Genomic DNA, 11076 nt, shown 5'->3' with positions numbered 1-11076 from the left:
TCTCCTGCCCCCAGCTTCAGACCACACTGAAGAGCTTGAGCCCAGTTCCAGCCATTGGATATTCAGTAAGATGTCAATAAATCAGAGTTTGTCAAGAGAAGGAGGGTGAAGGGCCTTCTACCCTGACATGCCAGGTCTCAGACAGAGAGGAAGGCATTAGTTGCAGGAGAGAGAAAACTCAGGCATGAGCAGGATGGTCAACTTTAAATTCTACAGCTCCCTCCCATGGAGGAGACATTAGACTCACACTAAGAAGATAGGTCTGTAACTGGTGGATGGGGCCGCAGGAAGCTGTACCACAGACAAAAAGAAGAACTCAGGAATGAGGATTCTCAAAAATGAATGTGTTTTCTCTCAAAGAATGTATGACAGTGTATTCATACAGTGATTCTCTGTTATCTATAGAAGTCTAAATTCCATAAGAAGTTCAGAAGGTCCTTTGTTCCTCACTTCCTGCCTGTAAGCCAGTTTCATCTCCCGGACACACTCTGCCACCCTGTGTGCCCTGAGTCATAGCCCCTCTGCACTAACTATGCTTCTCCCAAAAACAGCATACTCCTTTCACCTTCCTGCCTCTGCCCACGACTTCCTCTTGGTCTGGAATGCCCCCAACAGTTCAGCTCTTAAAGCTCATATACCCTCAGGCCATAGTTGAAAATATGTATATCCTTGTTTATTCTCAACAGTTCCAATAAAAATCCGCCTCCCCTTTGAAGTCTTCACGACTGCTATACTTTAACCTCCAAAGCAAAGTTAGATACCCCATAATCTCTGCTCCCATGACACCCATCCACTTCGATTATGGCATGTTCCACATTCTAATTATTTGCTTACTGTCTCCTCTAGTTGACTTTGAGCAGACACCTTGTCTTATTCATGTCTGCATCTGAAGAGTTTTCACACAGGGCTCACACCACAATGGGTGAATGAGCACTCAGAGAGGAATCTGTACCCACGTGAAGGCATGGACCCTTCAGCACTAAGCTTCTGTGATCTCATAACATCTTGCCTTAATATTCTTCCAAGGTTTAGCACCTGATCCTTTTAAACACGTTCGTTAATAAACAATAAATAGGCTATGGTTAACTTTTAAATAACTAGTTAATCTTTATTATGAAATAAGAATTTTGGAAGAGGCGAAGTGATCTATATACATGGGACGGAGGAAAGTGAGTATCAATGGCCTATGACGCATCATTAAGTTTCTTTTCTATTTCATAGAATTTTCTACTCACATTACTGTCTTATTCAGTGTTCTTTTGTTTGGTGTTGAACCAGCGCAAAATCCCTGAGGTTAAAATGGAATTATTCTAAAGGCTGGACGCCTGGTAGCTTCAAGAGCTAGAACCACAGTCTGGAAAGAGCTCCAGGAGCAGCTCCAGCTACTCTAAGTAAATCTCTCCCAGGCGCTCTGATCGCTTTTCACAACTTCTCTCTCCACATCACTTCAGCTTTTCTTTCCACAGGTCGACTATGTCTGCTTTTCTAAGCTGCTGGTTAAATATGGAAGCACCAACGATCCCAAACTTGAATATTCTAAGTTGAAATGACCCATAGGGAAAGACCAGTATCTCTCAATCCCAATTCCCACATTTTAAAGAGAAAATGTGGTTGGGTCAGTTGTTCTACCTTTACATAAATAGGGTCAGGTATGGGACATGATTCCATAACACAAACATGGCAGGCAGGGCTCACCATTGTGGGGTCAGTCCTCAGATAAATTTTTTTTTTTTTTTTTTTTGAGACGGCATCCCACTCTGTCACCCAGGCTGGAGTGCAGTGGTGCAATCTCGGCTCACTGCAACCTCTGCCTCCTGGATTCAAGCGAGTCTCCTGTCTCAGCCTCCTGAGTAGCTGGGACTACAGGCTCGCACCACCACACCCAGCTAATTTTTTGTGTTTTTAGTAGAGACAGCGTTTCATCATGTTGCCCAGGATAGTCTTGATCTCTTGACCTTGTAATCTTCCCGTCTCAACCTCCCAAAGTGCTGGGATTACAGGCATGAGCCACAGCGCCAAGCCAAAAATGTCGGTGAATTTTCAGAGACTAGATCCATTCAGTGAACACAGCCAGGGCTCTGTTGGATGCAAATGACAAAGACACAACTCAAACGTACTTTAACTCATGTTACAAAATGCTAACATACCTTAGGGCATAAGCAGCATCTCTAGAATTTAGTCTTACCTCTTCCATCTCTACCTTTCTCTGTGTTGGTTCCATTTTATTTGTTTCCTGCAATGACTCATATCTTGTGATTGAAAAACAAGGGGCCGGGCGCGGTGGCTTACGCCTGTAATCCCAGCACTTTGGGAGGCCAAGGCGGGTGGATCACGAGGTCAGGAGATCGAGACCAACCTGGCTAACACGGTGAAACCCCGTCTCTACGAAAAATACAAAAAAAGTTAGCCGGGCATGGTGGCAGGCACCTGTAGTCCCAGCTACTTGGGAGGCTGAGGCAGGAGAATAGCGTGAACCTGGGAGGCGGAGCTTGCATTGAGCCAAGATCGCGCCATTGCACGCCAGCCTGGGCGACAGAGACAGACTCCATCTCAAAAAAAAAAAAAAAAAAAAAAAAAAAGAAGCCTGGTGGATATTCATTTCTGCAAGAATACTCAGGGAGTTCTATCATCAGGGACCTTTTCTGGACATGGTTTGCCTCTCCAGGCCTTGAGAACCATATCTTTCTCCCCAAAACACTTTTGTTTCTGAGCATCCTCAGAGCCCATTTTTTCTGACCCAAATTGCTGCTCAGTAAAGGGACACAGATATTTAAGGGACACAGATATTTAAGGGACACAGATATTTAAGGGACCTGAGGGGATGGTCCAAAAAGAGTAATTTTCTAGAGTGTCCATATATTTTTAAGTAATTGTAGAGGCATCAATCAGGATATCACTCTTCCTCCATTCACCCACCAAGAGATTGGGAATTGCCTTGTTCAATGTCGAAAGGCTGTCCTGGCTCACTCTTTCAGCACTCTGCAAAAGATGAGTGTTATCGCAATGGCATTATGCCCACACACACCCAGGGAAAACCGCAGGTTTTGAAAAATGTTATAAACAAAATAACTGCATTGAATTCCACCAGATAAATTACAGATCATTTCTTTGAAAGTTAACACCGTGAGAACAATGTGTTTGATTTTCTGTTTTCTCAAAGTAAAAGTTTAGACAAGTATATTCTAGTAATATCATTTTATTTTTCATTTGAGACAGGGTCTCACTCTGTCATTCAGTCTGGAGTACAGTGGTGTGATCGCAGCTCACTGCAGCCTCAACCTCCCAGGCTCAGGTGACCCTTCCACCTCAGCCTCCCATGTAACTGAGACTACAGGCATGTGCCACCACACCCATCTGGTAGTATCTATACAGATCAGAGTTTACTTCTATATGGTAATGGAACAACTTTGACATGACAGAACATTCATAAGCAATTTTGGCATGTAAGTAACTGTTCTGATATTCGAAGCTCTCAATTGTATGATAAGCAATCCAACTCAACTAGTTAAACAAAAAACCTCTACTATATAAACATTAGAGAATCTTACCACATTTTGAGTATTTTAGTAGCTGAGTAAAAGAGACAAAATATATGAACATTTAAAATGCCCTTTAATGTCAGTTCATTTTTTTCTATGATTATAATAGTAAGAGCTGTGCGTGTGTTCTTTGGTTTAAATAGCACTACATTCTTCTTTGATATAATTTTTATATCCTTCCTCTCTCTCTCTCTCTCTCTGTGTATATATACACACACACACAATATGTACATAGAATATATATACTGACACATACATACATTCATATATAAAATTTGAAATTAAAATATTAAGTATGGCTGGGCATGGTGGCTCACGCCTGTAATCCCAGCACTTTGAGAGGCCAAGGCAGGTGTATTATGAGGTCAAGAGTTCAAGACCAGCTTGGCCAAGATGGCGAAACCCCATCTTTACTAAAAATACAAAAACTAGCTACGACTGGTGGCAGGCACCTGTAATCCCAGCTACTCGGGAGGCTGAGGCAGAGAATTGCGTGAACCCAGGAGGCAGAGATTGCAGTGAGCTGAGATTGCACCACTACACTCCAGCCTGGGTGGAGCAAGACTCTGTCTCAAAAAAATAAAAAATAAAATAAAGAAAGAAAGAAAATATTAAGCATGAACATAAAAAAGAACAAGAGCTGGTATAATTAGAATTAGTGTTTTGAAACTTTTCTCTTAAGTACTTTTGGTCATATTAATCAGTTGCTCTAAAATTTCAACATGGACATTTTGAAGGTGCACAGTTGCACACATCCCAATTGCAGAGTTCCAGTTTGGTTCAGATCGAGTAAACACATTCTGCCTTATCTACTGATTACACTGATAATCATGGTCAAAATGCATAATGTTACTAACAGAAGACTCTGAACGTTGGATAAGAGTAGTAAACATTCACCCCTAGACATTGCCATGGGGTTGAAGCCCCACAGCCTGTCTGTATGCTCCCCTAGAGGTTTGACCAGCGGGGCACTGAAGCACTGAAGAAGCAAGCCACACCTCCATCACATGCCCTGCAAAAGGGACAAGGGAACCTTTCCCATTTCAATAGCTACACATGTACCCCTGAACTTCGTATGGAGCTCAGGACCTGAAGGATGACCTAGCGGTGATTTGCCTAACTTGATTTCCTCCTTCCTTCCCTTCCTCTTTCCTTCCCTCCCTCTCATCATCCTTCCTCTTTCCCTTCCCTCCCTCTCATCATCCTTCCTCTTTCCCTTCTTCCTCCCTCCCTCTCTCTCTCCTTATTTCTCCTCTCTTATTCCTCCTCTTCCACCCCTCCTTCTCCTTCTTCTCAGTCTTCTTCTTTCTTCTTATGTATTCAAGCTTGAGCTCTGAAACAGACTGAAACTAGAACTGCACACAGGCAGACTGAAGGAGATAGAGACATGAAGAAACATTCAAAATATCAACAAATCCAGGAGATGATTTTCTGAAAAAATTAAAATAGACCACTAGCTAGACTAACAAAAAAGAAAAGAAAGAAGATTCAAATAATCAGAAACAACAAGGGCAATATTACCACTGACCCCACAGAAATACAAATAACTATCAGAGAATATTATGAACACCTCTACGCATATAAACTAGAAAATCTAGTAGAAATGGATAAATGCCTGGACACATACACCCTCCCAAGACTGAACCAGGAAGAAATTGAGTCCCCAAACAGACCAAAAATAAGCTCCAAACTTGAATCAGTAATAAGTAGCCTGTCAACCAAAAAAGGCCCAGGACCAGACAGATGCACAGCTGAATCCTACCAGATGTACAAAAAAGAGCTGGTATTACTCATACCAAAACTATTCAAAAAAATTGAGGAGGAGGGATTCCTCCCAAACTCCTTCTATGAGGCCAGCATCATCCAGATACCAAAATCTGGCAGATATACAACAGCAACAACAACAAAAAACTTCAGGCCAATATTCTTGATGAATGTTGATGCAAAAATCCTCAACAAAATACTGGCAAACCGAAATGAGCAGCAGATCAAAAGGCGTATCCACCACGGTCAAGTAGACTTCATCCCTGGGATACAAGGTTGGTTCAACCTACACAAACCAATAAATGTTATTCATCACATAAACAGAACTAAAGGCCAAAACCATATGATTATCTCAAAAGATACAGAAAAGGCTTTCAATAAAATTCAACATTCATTCATGTTAAAAACTCTCAATAAACTAGGTATTGAAGAAACATACCTCAAAAGAATAAGCACCATATATGATAAACCCACAGCTAATATCATACTTAATGGGCAAAAGCTGGAAGCATTCCCCTTGGAAACTGGCACAAGACAAGGTTGCCCTCTCTCACTACTCCTATTAAATATAGTATTGGAAGTTCTGGCCAGGGCAATAAGGCAAGATAAAGAAATAAAGAGCTTTCAAATAGTAAGAGAAGAAGTCAACTATCCCTGTTTGCAGATGACATGATCATATTTCTAGAAAACCCCATAGTCTCAACCCAAAAGCTTATTAAGCTGATAAGCAACTTTAGGAAAATCTCGGGATACAAAATCAATGTGCAAAAATTACTAGCATTCCTATACACCAACAAAAGTCAAGCCAAGAGCCAAATCAGGAACAAACTCCCATTCACAAATGCAACAAAAAGAATAAAATACCTAAGAATACAGCTATCAAGGGAGGTGAAAGGTCTCTACAAGGAGAACTACAAACCACTGCTCAAATAAATCAGAGAAGGCACAAACAAATGGAAAAACATTCTATGCCCATGGATAAGAAGAATCAATATTGTTGGCCAGGCACAGTGGCTCACACCTGTAATCCCAGCACTTTGAGAGGCTGAGGTGGGCAGATCATGAGGTCAAGAGATTGAGACCATCCTGGCCAACATGGTGAAAACCCGTCTCTACTAAAAATACAAAAATTAGCTGGGCATGGTGTTGTGCGCCTGTAGTCCCAGCTACTCGGGAGGCTGAGGCAGGAGAATCGCTTGAATCTGGGAGGCGGAGGTTGCAGTGAGCCAAGATTGTGCCACTGCGCTCCAACCTGGCGACAGAGCCAGACTCCGTCTCAAAAGAGAGAGAGAGAAAAAAAGAGTCAATATTGTTAAAATGGCCATACTGCCCAATGCAATTTACAGATTCAATGCTATGCCTGTTAAACTATCACTGACATTCTTCACAGAACTATAAAAAAACTCTTTTAATATTCATATGGAACCAAATAAGAGCATGAATAGCCAAGGCAATCTTAAGCAAAAACAACAAAGCTGGAGGCATCACGCTACCCGACTTTGAGCTATACTACAGGGCTACAGTAACCAAAATAACATAGTACTGGTACAAATTTATTTGTACAAATTTATTATTGGTACAGACACATAAACCAATGGAACAGAATAGAGAACCCACAAGTAAGACCACACACCTACAACTATCTGATCTTCAACAAACCTGACAAAAGCAAGCAATGGGGAAAATGTCCCTATTCAATAAATGATGCTAGGATAACTGGCTAGCCATACACAGAAGATTGAAATTGAACTTCTTCCTTACACCATATAAAAAAATTAGCTCAAGATGGATTAAAGACTTAAATGTAAAACCCAAAACTATAGAAATCCTGGAAGACAACCTAGGCAATACCATTCAGAACAGTCACAGGCAAAGATTTCATGATAAAGACACAAAAAGCAATTGTAACAGAAACAAACATTGACAAATGGGATCTAATTAAACTAAAGACCTTCTGCACAGCAAAAGAAACTATCAACAGAGTCAACAGACAACCTACAGAATGCAAGAAAATATTTGCAAACTATGCATCTGACAAAGGTCCAATACCCAGCATCTATAAGGAACTTAAACTAATTTACAAGAAAAAACCAACCCCATTAAAGTGGGAAAAGGACATGAACAGATACTTTTCAAAGGAAGACATACATGCGGCCAACAATCATATGAAAAAAAGCTCAATATCAGTGATCATTAGAGAAATGCAAATCAAAACCACAGTGAGATACCATCTCACACCAGTCAGAATGGTGATTTTTTAAAATAATAAAACATTATAAACTATACCTAACATTTATAGAACACTCCACCCAACAGCAGCAGAATACATGTTTTTCTAAAAGAAAATGATATCCTGAAACATTGTTCAGCAGAACTGTTACAATTTCTTTTTAAAAACCTGAAATTTCTTCTTTTAATTGGTAATTATTTTTTTAACTTTTATTTTAATTTCAGGGTTACATGTGAAGGTTTGTTACACAGGTAAACCTGTGACATGGGGGGTTATTGTACAGATTATTTCATCACCCAGGTATTAAGCCTAGTACTCATTAGTTATCTTTCCTGACCTTCTCCCTCCTCCCACCCTCCACCCTTTGAGATACCACAGTGTGTGTTGCTACCCTCTGTGTGTCCATGTGTTCTCATCAGAATGGCTATTATTAAAAAGCAAAAAGCAAAAAAAAAAAAAAAACAGATGCTGGTGAAGTTGTGGAGAAAAAGGAACAATTATACAATGTTGGTGGGAGTGTAAATTAGTTCAACTATTTTGGAAGACAGTGTGATGATTCCTCAAAGACCTAAAGACAGAAATGTCATTCAGCCCAGCAATCCCATTACTGGGCATATACCCAAAAGAACATAAATCATTCTATTATAAAGCCACATACATACGTATGTTCACTGCAGCACTATTCATAACAGCAAGGACATGGAACCACCCTAAATGCCCAACAATGATAGACTGGATAAAGAAAATATAGTACATATACACCATGGAAAACTATGCAGTTATAAAAAAGAATAAGATCATGTCCTTTGTGCAAACATTAATGGAGCTGGAGGCCATTATCCTTAGCAAACTAATACAGGAACAGAAAACCAAATACAGCATGTTCTCACTTATAGTGGGAGCTAAACGATGAGAGCATATGGACACACAGAGGGAAACATTAGGGTGGAAGATAGGAGGAGAGAGAAGAACGGGAAAAATAACAAATGGGCATTAGGCTTAATACCTGGGTGATGAAATAATCTGTACAACAAACCTCCATGACACAAGTTTACCTGTGTACCAAACTGATATGGAAGTGCTGGGAAGGGAAGAGCGTGGTCCCTTTAAATGATAGGGAAGGGGAGAAGGGAAGTGCTGGGTAGAGGAGGGCGTGGTCCCTGGCTAGGGCTCCACCCCCACGGACCTAGGTGAGGACAGGCACTTCTGCTTTCATGCCGAAATGTAGCATTTTCCAAGACCACCCTGGCCTGCCGTGCCCCCATCATGGGCCTATAAAAAACAGAGACCTTAGCAAGGCAGAGACGCAAGCAGCTGAACATCATAAGGAACACATCAGCAGAAGAAGACACAAGCACCTGGTCATCGAAAGCACACTGGCGGAAGAGCAGGCCAACAGACACCTGCAGGCCATCAGGCCATCGATGGAGTCTCTCTCAGTCGCCCAGGCTGGAATGCAGTGGCGTCATCTCCGCTCACTGCAAGCTCCGCCTCCCGGGTTCACGCCATTCTCCTGCCTCAGCTTCCCGAGTATTGGGACTACAGGCGCCCGCCGCCACGCCCAGGTAATTTTTTGTATTTTTAGTGGAGACGGGGTTTCACCATGTTAGCCAGGATGGTCTTGATCTCCTGACCTCGTGATCTGCCCACCTCGGCCTCCCAAAGTGCTGGGATTACAGGCGTGAGCCAGCGCGCCCAGCCAGGACTTCTTTATTAAGTGTTTTTTCATTAAAGGCAGTGATGTTAAATGTGCTCTTGCAAAGGGAGTTTCTCCTAAGGTTGCTGTTACTAGGGAACTGTTGCTATGGGCACCATTGCTAAGAAATGTTGCTAAAGACAATGTTTCTAAGGATATTGCTAAGAGCTTTGTTGCCAAGGGTGTTGTTGATAAGAAGATTGTCGCCAAGGGAATTGTATTAGGTTGGTACAAAGGTGATTGCGGTTTTTGCCACTGAAATGGCAAAAATCGCAATTACCTTTGCATCAACCTAATAATTAAGGACATTGTTGCTGCATATAGTGTTGCAATGGATTTTGCTCCTAGGGCCTCTTAGATAAGGGTGTTGTTGCTAAGAAATGTTCCCCACACATACTGCCACCAAGGACATAGTTGTTACTGCCACTGTAGCTAAATGCATGGCTGATATGGCCATTATTGCTCTGGTCACAATTACGGTAGCCACTCTTGCAGAAGGAGCAATTTCTATGACCACCGTTGCTAAAGACATTGTTATTAAGTATGTTGCTATTAATGGAACTTTTTCAAAGAGTGCGGTTGCTAAGCACATTTTGCCAAGTGTTTGCTAATGATATTGTTGGGAGGGCCCTTATGCTAAAGACATCGTTCTTAAAGGTGTTAGTATTAAGGGTGGTGTTGCAAGAAAGTTTTTGCTAAGGATGCATTTGCTAAATCAAGGTTGGATGGTCACTACTGCTACGAAAACTGTTGCTAAAGGCAACATTGCTAGGGGCAAAGGAAGGAAATTTTTGCTATGAAATGTGTTGATAAGATTGTTGATGTTAGGCAGTTTTTAGAAAGGCCCTTTCTTTGTTAGTGTGTTTTGTGTTTTCTTAGTATGTTTGTTAGTGTGTTTTGGCGTGCTTTGCTAAGAAATCTGCACTAAGTTGCTTTTGCTGAGGGTGTGGCTGCTATGGCCACTGTTGGCAAAGTCATTGTTGAGAAGGCATTATTTCTAAGTTTATTATTGCTAAGGAAATTGTTGCCTTTTTGTTAAGAGAATTGTATTAGTTTCCTAGGGCTGCCATATCAAAGTACCACAAACGAGGTGGCTTAAAACAAAAGAAATTTCTCTTACAGTTCTGGAGCTTAGAAGTCCAAATCAGGTGGTGGTAGGGTTTCTTCCTTCTGAGCACTCTGAATCTTTTCCATGCGTTTTTCCTCACTTCTGGTGGTTCCTGGAAATCTTTCACATTTCCGGGCATCACTCCAGTCTCTGCCTTCATATTCACATGCCCTTACAAAACTTAACTCTCTGTTGCTAGGAGCGTGTTTGCTAAGGAAATGCTTGCTAAAGGTATTTTTAAGGGCATTTCTCTTAAAGGCATTAATGTTCAAGATATTGTCACAGATAAGTTTTGGTACCAATGCAATTACCAAGAGTGTTGATGTTATGGCCCTGTTGCAAAGGAAACTTGTTGTTAAGGGTGTTGCAAGACTCTTGTGTTAATATGGTTGTAAAGAAAGTTGTTGTTAAGGATGCTGTTCCTAACTGCATTTGTTTCTATGTTGCAAAATGAAATATGTTAAAAGCATTGTTGCAAAAGATGTTCTTGCTAGGAGCATTGCTGCTGATGGAAAGTTTGCAAAGGTAATTGTTGATAGAAGCAATTTTGAAGGTCCTCTTTTAAAAAAACAAACAAACAAACAAACAAACAAACAGGCAGAGTCTAGCTCTGTCGGCCAAGCTGCAGTGCAGTGGTATGATCATGGTTCACTAACCTCAAACTCTTGGGCTCCAGCAATTTTCTTACCTCAGCCTCCCAAGTAGCTAGGACTATGAGCACAGGTCACCATACCTGACT

The sequence above is a fragment of the Pan paniscus genome, chromosome 11 (genome assembly GCF_029289425.2).
Source record: "Pan paniscus chromosome 11, NHGRI_mPanPan1-v2.0_pri, whole genome shotgun sequence".
Lineage (NCBI taxonomy): Eukaryota > Metazoa > Chordata > Mammalia > Primates > Hominidae > Pan > Pan paniscus.
Note: the sequence above shows the minus strand (reverse complement) of the source record.